Below are 18,970 nucleotides of genomic sequence, written 5' to 3' on the forward strand. Positions count from 1 at the left end.
GTTGTTGAATACTGCCTGACTGGTGTCAGAGTGGACAGGGGGGAGCGGGAGGTGGGTGCGGGGAGGGAGAACAGGCACTTCCCCCTGTTAGCATCTTGGAGGGGGAGGGCTTATTTTGACTCCCACACAGTAGGCAGTAGGTTAGAACCTTGCACTTAACTTTCTCAGGTCCAGTACCATTTCCATCCCGATCCGGAGGCTTCTGCAGACTCTCCGCTGCCCAGGCTCTCCTGACATGGTGAAACCTGTCCTGAATGCTACTGCTCTCCTCAGCCTGCCATGCACCAACTTATCCAGCCAGCAGGGTGCTGGAACCTCACAACTGGCACTTCTTTGCTGCTTCTGAACTGTCTCTCCTGCATCCTGCTGCTCAGTCCAACTCCTCAGCTTTGTCTTTGATGATCTGGGCTCCTACATTGTCATATAAAATCCATTCACTTCTTTTCCATGTCTTGGATGTAAGAGGAACAACAGGAAAGATTATTTTCCCATCTTGGCCCTGCCTCCTCTTTTTTTCTCTTTATAAAATTAAGATGTATTACAATATACACATATATTTGTTCCATTAGAATAATAAATTGAAATAAAGTCAATGTCCCCAGCCTGGGTTCAACGACCCCATTTGTATTTCTTTAGTCTAGAGTCTACAATGTTAACTTTAACATTCCCTTCAACTTCAAAGTCCCCCCAAGAATAGGTTTGCCAGTTTTAGCAAAGAAAATAAAGGCCTCCAAGGATTCCTCACATAATAATGGGGATATATTTACAACAATATTACTCCTTGTTTAACAGACATTTGAAGTCAACAAGTGGCTTGTATTTTATCTAGAAAAACTACCAAAAGGCAGAAAACAATAAGCTCTTATGACTTACCCTCAGAAGAACAGACCTGAATTTGCAGTCAAAAGGCCTGAGCTTAAATCTTGGTTCCAAACACATGACACAGCACCAAAACCAAACCAGCATACCAATTTCACAAAATCTCTGCAGGACATTTTGATTATCTGGCATATTGAATAGTCACTAAACACTCTTGAGCACCTAGGCTTAGTGGGCAGAGAGCAGATGTAAGGGTGAGGAAGGCGGAAAATCTTTTTCTCTGAAGAAAAAGTGCTTACAATGCTACGGCCCTAGGATCTTCAGTTTTTAAGGTCCCATGGCCCTGAAATGGGTGGGTATCATGAGACCAATGCAAGATTCTACTCACACAAGTCAAATCCCCATGCACACACACACTAGCTCCCATCTTTCTCCTAGCTGGCCATTCTGGGTCATGAAGCACTACTTCTCAGCTTCAGCTTCACATGTCTCCATCACACAGTCTTGCTTTTTGGAATCCAGGCTCATCAATGAATGTCCTAAATTGTTGTAGGACATTCACTGATGAGCCTGGATTCCAAAATTGTTCTTTAAAGAAAGAACGTTTGTCTTTTTACTCACCATGAACACAGTTTTCAGTGTATTATAGTGAAAATGATTTGAAAAGGTATTCATTTAGTTGTTTCCGGAGGCTTGGTAGAAAAACTGGTCTTGTGAGATGAGGGCGCTGACCCCAAGCAGTTGCAAAAAGAAAAGTCACGTGAGAACAACTTTAATCCTGCTCTCACAGCAGCAGTGGTTTTTGGATGGGAGGGTATGGCGGAAGGAGAGAGGCAGAGGAGGAGTGTTCCACACCGACAGCCTTCACACAAAAAAATGTCCCTACTGGCACTAACAACCCTGGTGGTATAGTGGGTAAGAGCTATGGCTGCTAATCAAAAGCTTGGCAGTTTGAATCCACCAGGCACTCCTTAGAAACCTTATGAGGCAGTTCTGCTTTGTCCTGTAGGGTCACTATGAGTAGGAATCCACTCAAAGGCAAGGGGTTTGGGACTAACATACTATCTTGTCCCTGTAGGAAGACATTTTGATTCAAGAAGGAAATGCTGCAGAAAAATGCAACAGCAGTCATGTTGTAGTGGAAAAGCAGAGACTTCCTCCAGAGAAGACAAGGGCTCTTCTCCCCTCTTCGCTACAATTATGTGAGAAAGTCATTTCATAATGTGGTCCTCTTGAATTGCCTCATGATTTCTGAGTTTTAGCTGAACTATAAACCTGATAAGACCCAAAGAATATTTCCATTTACAGCATCGACAGTGTTTTCCCAGTCGCTGTGAAAAGAGCACCTCCAGGCAGCTTCTGCGTCTCTGGAAACTGCCCACCCCTTAATTCTCTGCAGCCAGGAAACAGCTTCTTGATGTGCCTTTCTTGGTATTCTCTCCGGCAGCTACAGTGTACAACCCTACTCACATCTCAGCTTAGATGATGAAGTTAGAGAGATTCAAGAAAACCACCTGAACTTTTTTAAAGCTACTTGTTGTGACTGATAAAAGCAAAATCTTGTCAACTTTTCTTAGCATTTCAGCTTGTATCATAGGGCAACCTTACATGATTTTCAATCCAGACCTCCTATTATGGGAATGGGGAAGCAAATCATAGTATCTAGGCACTCGGGAAAAGCAGGCTTGCTGCTTGATTGATTCTTCTGCTTGTCAGTGAGTCCATTGATTTTTTCCTCTGATGCACACAATGGATTTAGGGCCATTGGATTTCACTGAGTGAGCTCAGGGCCCATGATTTAAACATTGCATTGTGCAGGAACAATCGGGTCCAAATTCTACAACCTTTTTTTCTACTACATGAAAATCTTTGACCCTGGAAGCATATGTGATTAAATTAGCACATATGAAGTTTACCAAGACAGGTCATGAAAGGGTGAGGCCAAAAGTCCCTTCGACCCTGTTCTCTGACCATCGCTGTGGGAAAGTGTAAGGAAGGCCTTGTCCACTGAGAAAAATCATCTCCATTCTTGGGTGACAGGACGCAGAAGACAGGTGATCTGCCACCCAATCTCAGAGCATTAAAGGAAATGACAAAGTGTGATGATTGAGCCTTATTCAGCTACCCTGCTTTCTCTCTCAGCCTGTGCACTTGCAGGCTCCACGTGTTGGCTCTGTAGGGTCTTAAAGAGTCATCATCCAAGGAAGTGAGAAATAATGCAAATCTCGCAATTTCCAGAAAAAGAGTATCAGATTATTGAAATTAAAAAAAAGAAATACAGTGACATAATTCTAGAACAGATTATTTAAGGGCTGACTGAAATTATGAATTTAGTTTAACCCACCCAGTGCTGTCGAGTCGATTCCGACTCATAGCAACCGTATAGGACAGAGTAGAACTGCCCTGTAGAGTTTCCAAGGAGCGCCTGTTTACACACTAAAAAAGAAATAATTTGTTCCCACAGTAACTGCTGTGTAGACAGGAAGGAAGTAACACTGGCTGAGATGGTTTCCTAATCACAACACAGGAGAAAAAGTAAACTGAACGACACATATTGTGGACTTTTCCTTAAGAGATCTCTTATCCTGCATTCCTAGATGTGGAGACCCAGAGGACAGTGAGAGAATGACACAGTGCATGTAAAAATGCAAATACAATGTAATGGGAAGTGCAGAGGCAGGTGAGGTGAAAACCAAGTGTTTCTCATTGCAAGGCCTAAAAGGAGGTTTGAATGACCAGCAGGGCTGCCTGAGGCAAAACCAACCTTTGGGTGATGAATTCCTTGCTTTCTAAGGGCAGCACTGCTCTGTGCCTTGTCCAGTAGGAAAGCTGGGAGGTGGAGTCCTGAATTAGAGGCTTTGAAGAGCAAGCTTGAGAGTGTTCGCATTTCAAATAAGTTTATTTCTCATTTTATTAACTGCCTCTTAAGCAGCAATGTTTGGATTTTGGACTGAGTGCGCATTTCTTAAAGGGAGTGAATTTGCTTAGGTCTTATAGAACAGAAAGTATAATGAATCCTGGAGTTTTATTCGTTTCCACAATGTTTTTTATTTTCTTTTTATTGTGGTAAATATATATATAACAGAAGACTTGTCATCTGAACATTCTTCACGTACACAATTCAAGTTCCTTCTCTTAGCCTTTGGTTCCTATGTTCCCTTTTGGTCCTGATGAGTAGAGACCAATAGTTGCATTTTAGTAGGCTGCTCACAAGCTTTAAAACCACAAACACTACTCAGCAAACTAGGGCATAAAACATAACTTTATGAACCATATCGGCCCAACTGACCAAGATGTTCTACAAGACTCTAGTCCTAATATTTCAAATCCAGAAAACTAATCCATCAGGGTATTTGGTTATGTCTCAGAAATATTCACAACTCTTCCCTCTATGTGCTTTATTATATGTATTAACATGTGTGCATACAGTCACATAGATGCATATACGTATTCCTACACACACACACCTGTATACACACACATACACACTCATGGGAACATGCCTATACACATATATGCCTACATATATATTTTTTTCCTTGTGTATATATATATTTTTTCCTTGTGTATATTTTACTGATGTGGTTTACCTTCATCAGGCTTTGTACAATTCACTCTCATTGAGTGTTACCTCTCCATCATGAAAAATAACAAGTATCTACTAACTAGAGAGGAAATTCCCGTTTCCCCCTACCCCATCTCTGGTAAACACTACTGAACATTATTTTCTGCATATTTTTATTTTTCATGTCATTTTATAACTGTGATAACATACAATATCTGTTTTTTCGTGACTGATGCATTTTACTTGTTAATGTCCTACAGGTTCTTCCATGTTCCAAGGTGTTTAGGGAACTCATTTTTCTTTATTGCTTAGTAGTATTCCACTGTATGTATACAGCATATTTTAGTTATCCATTCATCTGTTGCTGGGCGGTTAGGTTGTTTCTATCTTTTTGCTATTGTGAATAGTGCTGTGGTGAACATAGGTGTGCATATGTCTGTTCATATCACTTCTTTTAGACCCCAAGGACATACACCTGGAGTGGAATTCCTGGGTCATACGGCAGGTATATCTCCAGGTTTTTGAGAAATTGCCAGAGTGTTTCCAAAATAGCTATATCATTTTGCGTTTTCACAAGCAATGGATGAAGTTTCCAATTTCCCCACATCCCCTGTAACACTTGTCATTTTTCCCTTTTCTCATTTTTATCTTACCCATCGTAGTGGCTGTGAAATGGTATCTCATTGCGGTTTCTATTTGCATTTCTCTGATGCCTAATGACAGTGAGCATCTTTTCACGTGTCTGTTGGCCATTTGAATATTCTCTTTGCTGAAATGTCTCAAGTGTAGTAAAGATGGATTGAGATGTATGCCAGGCTTGGCCGCTGCTCTGACAGTCCATTCCCTGTCTATAAACGCACCTCTCTTTCCCTTGTGCACAATTTGTATTGCTCCCATGGTATGTGGGCATGGGAAGGAGCAGATACCGCTCTCCTGGTTCCAAGAAAGAATATAGGGTGAGATTCAATGGAACTTGGTTGCATAGTGAGTCACAGCTGCTGACAACGAGTAACCAGGCCTTCAGGGTCGTCCAAAGGAACATAGAATAGAGCCTAGACTGATGGTCCAGGTCTTTTTCTGTGTTTGGTGTGGTCTTGCACACCAGTTTTCCCTGAATTTCTCCTCACCTCTTAACACTTCATCATCACTTGAAGAATTCCCTCTGTTCCCCACAACTGAGAGTGAGTGTCAGCCAAGTTGAACAATGTGCCCAGAAGAAGAAAGAGGAAAAAGGCTATAGAAAGGCTGGATTTGGGGTCAGCCAGAGCAGAGTTTCCATCTCAGCTCTGTCACTTGCTGGCTGTGTGACCTCCAGTGTCTGAGCAGCAGCTTTCTGACCAGTAAGACATGCATAATCACATCTTATTCAGATCACACTTGCAAGGACAGAGAGAGTGTATGGAATATGCTTTCCCAGAATAGGGCCTAAATGAAGCTTTCTGCTATTTCTTCTATGAGAGTGTCCGAGTGGGGAAGGCTAGAGTGGTCTAGAGAAGATTCTATAAGGATATTGGAGTAGACTCAAGTCTGGATGAGTAGAGAGGTGAAGTAAGTCCCCGGGCTTATCCATTTCTATTCCTGAGATTGTGCCCAGCTTCACTTTCACTTTACCCTGTCACAGCCCCCTCACCATGCACCACATGTCACTGTTCCCGTGTTCTTACTCCCCGTCCACTGTGCTTTTCTAAAGGCAGGAAGAGTGTCCTTGTCTTCACTTGAACTAGGACATTAACATAAAACAATAGTAATGGTCGTATCTGCTATTATTTGCTGAATATGTTTCATGTGAGATATTGCTCAGTGCTTGTGACAGGTACAGATAAAAGTCAAAGCCATCTCATGATTTAGAGGCCATTCCCACTGTACATACTGGACACAATTCATCCAAGATCACAGAATCAGTAAGAGGCAGCCAGGTTGGTTCCCAAAGAAAAACCAAACCAGTGCTTTTGGGTCACTTCTAACTCATGGTGACCCAACTCGTTTCACAACAGAACTGTGTTCCATAGAGTATTCTCTGGTTGAATTTCCAAAGCAGATCACCAGGCATTTGTTCCTAGGAGCCTCTTCGTGGACGTGAACGACCAACCTTTCCATCACCAGCCAGCTCCTTAATCTTTTCTGCCAGGAGCTTCAAACGGCCTTAAATCTTCCAAAATTTACTGTTACAAATCAGGCACCAATACAGTTAGGAAAAAAAAAATACCTTTCTGTTAAACTCAGCTCTCAGAGTTATATAATTTCCATGCAATCAAACTCCCCCATTTAATTTATAGTTTTGTGAGCTTCAGGAATTTGAAATACCGTGGTGTAACCATCGTCTCAATCAACATCGAGACCATAGATTTAGATTCTCCATCACCCCACAATTGTCTTACGGATACTTATTATGAATAGCTTGAGACTCTGGTATTTTGGCAGTCACCATTTGGAGGCCACAGGGTAGAGCTGGTGTGAAGCCCTGAGAACTTCTTTCATTTGGGAACAGGAAGAAGACTGGCATCTGCCTTTATGGTGAGACCTCTTTGCCTATGGTCTCATTAAACGGGTGTGTGGAGAGTTCTCACTATAAAAAGAAGTGCATATACTACTGGTGATAAAACATATCTACATACTGTGATGTTGGGAAAAGAAGCTTCATCCAGAGAACAGACCTGTCCTGCCCGTCTCCCAAAACTATGATGATCAGGACTCTGCCTCCTTGAACCTCCTTATGTCCTTGATGGCAGCCAGGGCACAGCCCAGCAAGCTTCACTTTTCTTCTTCAGTGTAAACTCTCCCTTCATCTCATGACATATACCTCAAAAAAAAAAAAAAATTGGCCCCATATCTCCCAGCTCTGTACATCATCAGCCCTTCTGGAAATTTCCTTCATGCAATCTTGGTGTGGGATTTTCATTCCTGGGGCAAGATGCTGAGGCTCTCCTATTCCTCTCTCCTAAACCTCAGGATCCATGTCTTACCACTTACAAATTATATAAAGGAGAGAAAATCAAATACAGAAGAACACAAACAATTTATATACTGCAAACACAAAGGCTCTAAATATACAAAACCATCTTGGAAAAGAAGAACAAAGTGTGGCACGCAAACTTAAAGATATAAAATAGCACTACACACATGTAATAAAGGAAACAGTCTGGTTCTGGCATAAGAACAGATGTAGAGGCCAACGGTATAGTATTGAGATATGAATTCGTACATCTTTGCCCAATTTGTTTCAACATTGAAGCTAAGCTCATTCAATGTGCAAAGAATACCTCTTCAACAAATGATGCTGAGACAACATGATCTCCACACGGAAAAGGATTAGGCTGGATATGTTACACCATATAAAAAAATTAACTCTAAGTGCATCGATGACCTAAATATGAGAGCCAAAATCATAAAACTCTTAAAAGTAAACATCAGGGTTATGTTTTCAGAATTTTTTTCCCCCATCGTCATACATATGACAGAAGAAACAAAAGAAACAGATAAATTTCTCTTGGCGAAAATTTAAATCTTTTCTGCATCAATGAGCACTATCAAGAAAATGAAGACAACTACTGATTGTGACAATATACTTGGAATCTGTACTTGCTTAAGGGTTTCATATACAAAGATATAAAGAGTGCCTAAAACTAAACACATACACAAAAAAAAAATGCCCAACTGAAAAAAAGGGCAAAGACATAAATCAACATTATTCCACAGAAAATATACAAATGGGCAGTATGCAAGGGACAAGGTGCTTCATATCATCAGTCATTAGGAAAATGCAAATCAAAATCACAAAGAGGTATCACTCCACACCACACCAATGGTTATCGACAGAAAAAAAAAAAAAGCAAAACAAACAGGCAAACAAACATAGAAACTGGGCGCCATATCCATTGAAAACTGTAGAATACAGTTTGATGGCACCTCAAATGCTTTCACAAAGAATTACCATAGACACTCGTAGGCACGTAAACTAAAGAATTGAAAGCAAGAAAGCAGATACTTGGACACCGACGTTTACTGCACAATTATTCATTGAATCAAAAAGGTGGAAACAACCCAGTGTCCATGAAAAGATGACTGGATACACAAAATGTGCCATACAGATACATGCAATATTATGCAGCCATAAAGAGCAAAGAAATTCTCTTACTTGCAATAAATGGATGAACCTTGACACCACTGGCCTCAGTGAAATAACTGAAATCTCAAGAACAATTATTGCATGATTCCACTTACATGAAAATCTACAATATACAGACATAGAGGAGATTGATGACTACGAGGGCTGTAGGTGGAAAACATGAGGAGTGATTGTTAAACCCAAAGCAACAACAACGAAAAGAATATTCAAAACCAAATGATAAGATTCTGCAAAATCCTCCCATGTATTATCGATCAAATATTGTATTTAAAATATCTGCCAACAAAATACAACATAATTACTACAAAGTACTGACATCAGGTTGAACTGGACATCACGAAGGCGCAGAAGTCCTTGGGTAGGTCCAAGAGAGGTAGGAGGCATGTGTGGAGGCAACTGGGGTCCATCATGGTCACTGGACACCATCTGATGTGTCTGAAGTTGCACTTGTCATGGGGGAAAATAAAGAAGGTCAGGTCACCCTATCAGAAAAGCAAGATGCTGAGATGAGACTCCCAGTCCTAGCAGCATGGTGAGGCTTCAGAAAAGAAAGGACTCAGGAAAGAAACAGTCATGTCTATTCACAGGAAGCCTTCTTTGTGCTCTCTAGATCCATCCTTCTAGTCCTTCCTCTAGGACAGGGCTTTCCCACACCCTCCCCTGTCACTTATCTGACTCCAACCCCTGCCTTGCTAATCCCACTCCCACTGAACTGGCATCAAGCCTGCCTGGGAAGAACCAAGTGATGAGACACACCAGAGAAAACATAATCCATTCTCTCTTTAGGGTCCTGAAGCCTCCCGTGACAGGAGAGTCGAGGGCTGTGGCTGGGAAGCCCTATTATAAGAGGGGATGTGTCATCTTCTTCCAGATTGTTCAAGGAACACAGACCCAGTATCTAATCTCCTTTACCTGTCAGCCCCTCTGAGCCAACAGAGCTAGGCCAGGCCCCACATACTTGCTCCGGTGTGACTGAGACTTTCACCTGCATTCTTACACATCTCAACACAGGGACACATAGAAGGTTCAGCGTACCCAAACCTAAGGTTGGAGGGATTCCAGCTGTGCAAGCCTGTATCTGGCAGTTCTTCAGCTAACTGAGGTCCCATCAACTCAGGGTTCTTGGGACTCTCTCTTCCCAGGCCCAGGTGCTAAGACATGTTTTCCCTATTTCCTGGTTACTGGTGCTCTTTGAGTCTAGAAAGGTTACCCAGCTCTGAGGGGCAGCCTTTTGGTGGGACTGCCACGCCAGGCTTGGGACAGGTGCACCTTTTTTTATCAAAATGACATCTTCCATTTTTATAACTTTAAGGGAGTCTTTTGTAGCAGATTTGCCCATTGCAAACCATCCTTTGAAGTCCTGACTGCAGCTTCAATTGTCTTTGATTGTTGATTAAAGGGGCATGAAATCCTTGACAACTTCACATATGTCTCTATTTACTTTGCTTGTCCGGGCTGAGGATTTCATTTTCTTTATGTTCAGGTGTAATCCATGCTGAAGACTGTGGTCTTTGGTCTTCATCAGGTATTTCTTCAAGTTTCCTTCATTTGCAGCATGGAAGGTTGTCATGTGCATCTCCCAGGTTGTCAGTGACATTCCTCCAATGCTGATGCCCATTCTTCTTCATACATTTTGGCTTCTCAGATTATTTGTTAAGCACAGAGATTGAACAGTGAGATGAAAGGATACAATACCGTCACACGTCTTTTCCATGGAGACATAGAAGGGCGTAAGTCCTCCAAATACCCCACTCACACTATCCGATAGGTACCCAAGTGATGCCTAAATTAGCACATTCTAATGACACACACACACACACACACACAGTGACCAATGTTATCAATTCACTCTCCATTGCGAGCATTGCAAGCCTTGATTTGTAAACACTGACAATTTACCTGATAAAAATAATCCTGCCATGGCTAATTCCAAGGTACCACCTGATGTCACTGACCCATGTTTGGGCAGAGATATGCACCATCTACTATCCCAAATTAACTGGAGCTGATTCCAGCATAACTGATCCACTTTCCTGTGAGTATGTACACACACTGCGTCTGCACCATGAGAAGAACCCTTAACTCCCAACCCTAATATATAAACCAAACATCGCTATATGTTTCCAGAACACACAATTCCTCCCAACTCCTGAACACACACATAAACTACTACCCACACTCTAAATACACAAACATAACATCTCGTACTGCATATAGTTTTATGAGAAAACCCTAGACCATGAATACACACAGTAATTCCTACAACTATATCTACTCTCAACATGTGCCTGAAGATGTACATGGACAACCAATACTACCCATATATACTCACTGAACACTGTACACGCAATCAAGCTCTCTAACACCACCAAGTTCAAAATCTAACCTCAAAGGCCACCCTAATACACGTCCACAAGAAATCATACATCTCTAGAACACATACAATATACAATTCCCAAATGAATGCACGATTTATACAAGGCCTCTCAGTTTCCAAATACACACACTGAACCCCCCAATCGTCCAGAATAAACACTCCAGAAAGCCAGTGAAACCAAACACACACACAACCACATACAACCTGTATTACTAATATATATAAGTAGAGCAAAAGAACACTGAAAATGCACATATAAGCTAAGCCACCAAATTCTCCAAGAATAGGCACAAAGAGAATCCCTGACTGCCTTCATACAGACACAAACACCCTATACGCTAAACCAAAACACAACCATGAGTACCAAAAAACAAAACCAGACTTGCTGCCGTCGATTCGATTCCAAATCATAGCAACCCCCACATATTCAGGGATGCAAATAAAACTCCAAAACATCAACACTTCCAGCACTCTAGCTAATAGACACACACACAGGACCACCCTACTTGCCCACACATACCAGACACACACACACACACACACACACAGATTCCCAATCACTTCAAGTATACAGCACCCAGAACACCATAGATTGTCACATATCTCTAGAAATCGGTTTTGATTCCCCTACCTCCAAACATGCCCAGACAAAATTACAAACACCCTATCATTCTCCAAAGAAACACATGCAGAACACTCCAAGGAAAATTCACCCACTGACTCATGATTACACATACCAGTATATCCTCTCAGTCAATGAAATATCTCTTGCACATCCTATATAAATACACGGAAATCCCATTTCATGCCCTCTACCCTATGTTCCGAAACTGCCACATTCTCAAAATCTCATACATAACCATATCAACATGCTTCCACTACATACACAAATTCAATTCTCCCACAACCTGTGCAAATGCACAATCTCATTTTTTCATCAGATACCCACCTCATTTCCCAGAATATACCATACTCCCTACTGAAACATATTGCACATAACCCTAGAAAATATTCATCCAAACTGCCATGCCCCTTCATGAAACAAACTCATTACGAATACAACTGTCCTCATACCCTGAATATAACCTAAATTATTCAGGACACCAAACATATACAAAATATGACCCTATATCTTCAAATACTAATATAACTCACAATGCCTGCCTATACATAATCAAACAATCCATAATACACAAACAGGAATCAATCCCCAATTTTCTTGAATGCAGAATCATACAAACCCCAGACCAAACATGGAAGATGCATGTGCAACTCCAGGAAAGCATCCAGGCACCACAACCATACAACATGCCCTGAGTACATACCAGTGATCCTTCCTCATTCCCAAAATATACAAAACCAAAAGGCCTTACATGCAAGCTAATACACACAGGCACACTCCCTCACATGCCCAAAGAAACTCATTTCAAACCTGCCATTAGATACACAGGAAGACCCAAAATTCATGGCAGAACAGCCACACCCAAAGTATTCCCCTGAGCCACAAACTGCATACCACTCACCTCCAAGTGCTTGAGTGTACATGCCTATATCTCATGACGTGCACACTCCCACAAAAACTCACTTATATTGAATCGCTAAGGTTCATGGAAACACCACCAACTCACACATTTCAATACAAATATGAACTTCCAGGAACCCATTCAACACATACACAATCCCCACACTATGAATTCACATAAACACATTTCCAACAAAGTCCCAAATAACAGGCACAAAACCACCCACACCTCTCAATTCTCCCAATCCCTACAAGGCTTGCAACTAAATCTCCATACTATTTCCAGATATAAGCAACACTTCACAAGTACTCCACCCTCAGAAATCAAACACAGAGGTGGTGGGGCCAAGATGGTGGAGTAGTCAGATGCTTCCTGTGGTCCCTCTTACAACAAACATGTGAAAAAATATATGAATTGATTATATATGACAATCTAGGACCCCTGGACCTCTAAGGCATAGGTGAGGAATTGGACTGAGTGGCAGGCAGAAGGAGAGACAGTTAGGAAGCAGTGAGGAGTTGCCAGACCTGACCCATTGGGAACCATCACCCTGCAGGCCAGGATCAGGTGGTGTCAGCGGTGAGGCAAGCAATGGCGTTTGGGACATGTTTTCCAAATCGGGAGAGACGGAGGGATGGAGATTCCACTCCCACCTCCAGAATCAGTGCAAAGTGGTGCTCCACTGGCAAAAGATATCTACATGCGTCGAATGTATCCCGCAGATCAAAAACTGCCCCTTGGGGAAAAACCTCTCTCCCATCTACGTGCCCCCTTCCTGCTCTACACTCGGTCCAAGCCAGCTTCAGAGACTGCCACATCCCCTGGGCTGAAAGAAAGATCCATCATGCTCTCTGAGCCATTCTCCCAGCATTGGAGAGGGAAAGATTTCACAAACTGGGAAAAATGATCTGCTGGATCCTTTAAGCTAAGAACTCAGGGCAGAAACAGCTCCTTTGCCTAGGCACACGCATAAGAGGTGCACAGACTTTGATGTCTTTCACCTCTGCATAGACATGTCTGGGCCCATTTCAACAGTGTAGGCCCTCATTAGCACAGTACAACAGGTTACACACATGAACCCTCACTTCAACTCTTTCAACTATGTGGTGGAGAGGAAGGTTCATGACATTTGACATGACTCTGTCTATTAAGCAGGATCGTCACCTAACCACATCAGGGGCCTGAGGACTGGTGTCTCCACCCATGACACCTAGCCACCCATGCCAGGGGTTGAAGAATAAGTGGCTCCTACTCCTTATAGCCAATAGCACTGGGTGCCCATAATCTGGCTGGGGGTGGGGGAGGGATGAACACAGGGAGAAGTGTGGAAGATTTGTTGGAAGGAAACTTCCCTGATATCGTGAAAGATGAGAAGATATCCATTCAAGATGCTCATTGAACCTCATACAAGGTAGATCCCAAAAGAATGTCACCATAATATATCATAATCAAACCTGTCCAAAACAAAGATAAAGAAAGAATTTTAAGAGTGGCTAGGGATAAATGAAACGCCATCTACAAATGAGAGTCAACAAGACTAAGCTCATACTACTCAGCAGAAACCATGCATGCAAGAAGGCAATGGGCTTTATATAAAGCTTTGAAGGTCAAAACTGCCAGCCAAGAATATATATCCAACAAAACTGTCTCACAAAAATGATGGCGAAGTTAGGACATTTCTATAAAAAAAAAGTTTAGGGAATTTGCAAAAACCCAAGCCAAAATTATAAGAAATATGAAAGGGAGACTTCAGGTTAGAAAATCTGTAACATCAGACAATAACCCAAGACTGGAACACAGGACAGAGCAACCAGATATCAACCCAGATAGGGAAATCTCAAAACTAAATCAAAGCTAAATTGCTCAAAACAGGAAAACAGTGACATCATTAGTTAAAGATGACAACATTAAAACAAAAAAGAGAGACTAAATAATGTAGTCATAGATCTTTCACATGGAGAGGAAGTCAAGGAGATATAAAGAAATAAAAGATTGCTTTAAATGTAGAAAAATTGGAGTAAAGAGTAAGTTAACCAAAAAGCAAACTAACAATCCTACACATCAAAGTCAAAAACAAGAGAAACATAAAGGCTCCACAAATACAAAATCGACAACAATGAAAAAGGTGAAAATACACACACAAAAAGACCCAGCACAGAAAATTACGTGGAATGAAGAAACTGTCAACAGCACACAAAAAACACATTGGAATGGCTGCACTAAGCTCATACCTAAGAGCAAGTACACTGAACGTAAATGGAGTAAATGTGCCAAAAGAGACAGACAGTGGCAGAATGGATAAAAAGACATAATCTATCTCTTTGCTGCCTACAAGAGGTACGGATTAGACTCAAAGAAACAAACAAAAACTCAAAGGATGGAAATATGTATATATAGCTATATAGATATACATCTCAAGAAAACAAATATCAAAACAGAGCAGGAGTGCAAATATTAATTTCTAACAAAAGAGACTTTAAAGCAAAATCTACTACAAAGGATAAGGAAGGACACTATATAATGATTAAAGGGTCAATGCACCAAAAATCAAAGCATTAACCCTACAGCTTGAACAAATAGAGAGCAGCAAAAGAAGCCCTCACACACCAGAAGAAAGCAAATAATAAAAATCAGAGCAGAATTAAATGAAGAAGAGAATTGAAAAACAATTGAAAGAGCTAAGGAGATCAAAAGCTGTTTCTTCAAAAAGACTAACAGAATTCATAAACCACTTGCCAAACAGACAAAGAAAAACAGGAGAGGAAGCAAATAATGCAAATTAGAAACATGATGAGCAGTATCATAACAGACCCAACTGAAATGAAATAATCACAACACAATATTATGAAAAATTGTACTCTAATTTGAAAATCTCGAGGAAATGGAAAAATTTCTAGAAACCCACTACCTATCTAAACTAACACAAACAGAGGTAGAACAACTCAATAAATGATAACAAAAGAAGAGATTAAAAACGTAATTTAAAAACACCCAACAATAACAACAAAAAACCCTGGCCCTGATGGCCTCAATTGAGAATTCTACCAACTTTCAGAGAAGAGTTAACACCACTACTACTAAAGGTATTTCAGGGCATAAGAAAGGATGGAACACTGTCAAACTCATTCTATGAAGCCAGCATAACCCTGATACCAAAACCAGGTCAAAACACCACAAAAAAGAAAACTATAGACCAGTGGACCTCATGAAATTAGACGTAATAGTCCTCAACAAAATTCTAACCAATAAAATTCAAGAATATATATTAAAAAAAAAAAAAAACTCACCATGCCCAGTGGTATTCATACCAGGTATGCAGGGATGGTTCAAATTCAAAAAAAAAAAAAAAAAAAATCAATGTAATCAACCAGATAAATAAAACAAAAAAAAAAACCGAGATTTTATCAATTTCTGCAGAAAAGGCATTTGACAAAGTCCAACACCCACTCATGATAAAATCACTCAGCAATATAGGAATAGAGGAATAGAAGGTAAATTACTCAACATAATAAAGGACATTTATACAAACCAAACAGCCAATATCATCCTAAACAGAGACAGTCTGAAAGCATTCTGTTTGAGAACTGGAACCAGAAAAAGATGCCCTTTATCACCAGTCTTATTCAACATTGTGCTGGAAGTCTTAGCCAGAGCAATTAGGCTAGAAAAAGAAATATAGGGCATCCAAATTGATAAGGAAGACATAAAAATATCTCAATTTTCAGATAATATGATCTTATACACAGAAAACCCTAAAGAATAGACAAGAAAACTACCAGAACTAATAGAAGAGTTCAGCAAAGTATCAGGATACAAGATAAACATAGGAAAACCAGCTGTATTCCTCTACACCAAAAAAGAGAACATCGAAGAGGAAATCACCAATCAATACCATTCACTATAGCCCCCAAGAAGATAAAATACCTAGGAATAAATCTAACCAGAGATGTAAAAGAGTTATACAAAGAAAACTGCAAGACACTACTGCTAGAAACCAAAAGAGACCTACATAAGTGGAAAAACGTACCTTACTCATGAATAGGAAGACACAACATTGTGAAAATGTCTATTCTACCCAAAGTGGTCTATACAGATGCAAGGATTCATGACACCTATTTCAATGGCATTTTTTAATGAGATGGAGAACAAATCACTTAATTTCACATGGAAAGGGCAGAGGCCCCAGATAGGTAAAGCCTTACTGAAAAAAAGGAACAAAGTGGGAGATCTCATACTTCCTGATTTTAGAATCTTTATGCCACCATTGTAGTCAAAACACCCTGGTACTGGTACAACAACAGATACAAAGACCAATGGAACAGAACTGAGAATCCAGAAATAAATCCATGTATGTATGAGGAACTGATATTTGACAAAGGCCCAATGTCCATTAATTAGAGAAAAGACAGCCTCTTTAACAAATGGTGCTGGCATAACTGGGTGTTCATCTGCAAAAAAAAAGAAACAAGAACCATATTTCACACCATGCACAAAAACTAACTCAAAATGGATCAAAGAACTAAATATAAAATCTAAAACAATAAAGATCATGGAATAAAAAATAGGGACAACACTAGGAGCCCTAATACACGGCATAAACAGTACACAAAACATTACTTACACACAAACGCCAGAAGAGAAACTAGATAACTCGGTGCTCCTAAAAATCAAACACTTATGCTCATCCAAACACTTCACTAAAACAGTAATAAGACAACCTACAGAGCGGGAAAAAAATTTTGGCTTCAAGAAATCTGATCAGCATCTCATCTTCAAAATCTGTAAGATACTGCAAAACCTCAACAACAAAAAAACAACCCAACTAAAAAGTGGGCAAGTTACATGAACAGTCACTTCACCAAAGACATTCAGGAAGTTACATACCTGAGGAAAAGCTCATGATCATTAGCCTTCAGAAAAATGCAAATCAAACTACAGTGAGAGACCATCTCACCCCAACCAGGACAGCAGGAATCCAAAAAACACAAAACAATCAATGTATGAGAGGTTGTGGAGAGACTGGAACACTTATACACTGCTGGTGGGAATGTGAAATGGTAAAACCACTTTGAAAATCGATTTGGGACCTCCTTAAAATGTAGAAATAGAACTGTCATATGATCCACAAATTGTGCCCCTTGAAATATAACTTGGAGACATAAGAGCTCTCACACAAATAGATACGTGCACACCCATGTTCACTGCAGCAGTGTTCATAACAGCAAAAAGATGGAAACGGCACAGAGGCGGGGCCAAGATGGCAAAATAGCCAGATGCTTCTGGTGAGCCCTCTTAAAACAAAGACCTGAAAAATCAAGTGAAATGAGTATATTTACGACAAGCTAGGCGCCCTGAACATCAAAGGCAAAGTTAGAAAATGGACTAAGTGGCATGGGGAGAGAGAGATCGTTCAGAAACAGAGAGGAGTTGCAGGACCTGAATCGCTGAGATCTCTCAAGCACCATTTCCTGAAGTGCTTGCAGTGGATTGGTGGTAGCGTTTGGCTGCAGCTTTCTCAGGGAGAAGCAGCCAGCCACACAGCCTACTCACACCTCTGGAAACAGAGAAGAATGGCGCTCTTGACAAAAGCTAAGTACTTGCGTATATTTTACTGCACCTTCTGCCCCGAAACTGGCTTCGGTGGCTGTTGATTTCCCTGGGCCTGAGATAGGCCCATTTGAGGACTCTGACCCATGCTCCCAGATTTGGAGAAGGTATAAATTCATAACAGGGGGAAAAGATAATTTGCCAGCTCCACTAACCCGGGGAGCTCAGGACAGAAGCAGCTCCTGTCCTGGCATAAACAATCCGTAGACTTTGAATAACTTTCCCCTCTGCATGGACCAGTCTGGGCCTATTCCAGAAGAATACGTCCTTGTTGGCAGACTGTATCACACACTTGATGACCAGCTACCTGGACACCTGAATTGAATCCACACAAGAAAAATGAATGGACTCATAAGCTCATACACATGACAACAGCTCTAGCCATCTGGTGACAGGATGTTAGAGCCCCAAAACTGAAAATAATCAGGCTAGCTCACTCAAGCAACCTATTTGCGCCCATCAAAACAAAACAAAGCCAGAAACTAGGATATGATAAGCAAACATAAAATAAACTAATACGATAACTCAGAGATGGCTAGGAGACAGCAGTCAATATCAAACCACATAACGAAACGGACCATGATCACTTCAACAAGCTCCCAAAACAGAGAATTAAAAGATCTTCTGGATAAGAGTGCCTTCCTGAAATTAGTGGATCCAGAATTCAAAAGATTAATATACAGAACTCTTCAAGATGTAAGGAAGGAGACCAGGCAATACGCAGAACAAGCTAAGGAACACACAGATAAAACAGGTGAAGAAATTAAAAACATTCTTCAAGAATATAATGAAAAATTTAATAAGCTGGGAAAATCCATACAGAAACACCAATCAGAAATTCAGAAGATTAACAATAAAATTACAAAATTCGAAAACCCAATAAAAAGTCAGAGGAGCAGAATCAAGCAACTGGAAGGCAGAATTGAGGATCTTAAAGATAAAGCACTTAGCAC

The 18,970-nt window shown here is 40.7% G+C and overlaps 1 long non-coding RNA gene across 1 annotated transcript in view; it reads right to left on the reverse strand.

Annotated features, from left to right (window-relative positions):
• Positions 1-18,970, reverse strand: part of LOC126082772 (uncharacterized) — a 421,330-nt gene that overhangs the window by 350,519 nt on the left and 51,841 nt on the right. The window lies entirely within an intron of this gene.

This window comes from Elephas maximus, chromosome 9 (assembly GCF_024166365.1).
Source record: "Elephas maximus indicus isolate mEleMax1 chromosome 9, mEleMax1 primary haplotype, whole genome shotgun sequence".
NCBI classification, from domain to species: domain Eukaryota; kingdom Metazoa; phylum Chordata; class Mammalia; order Proboscidea; family Elephantidae; genus Elephas; species Elephas maximus.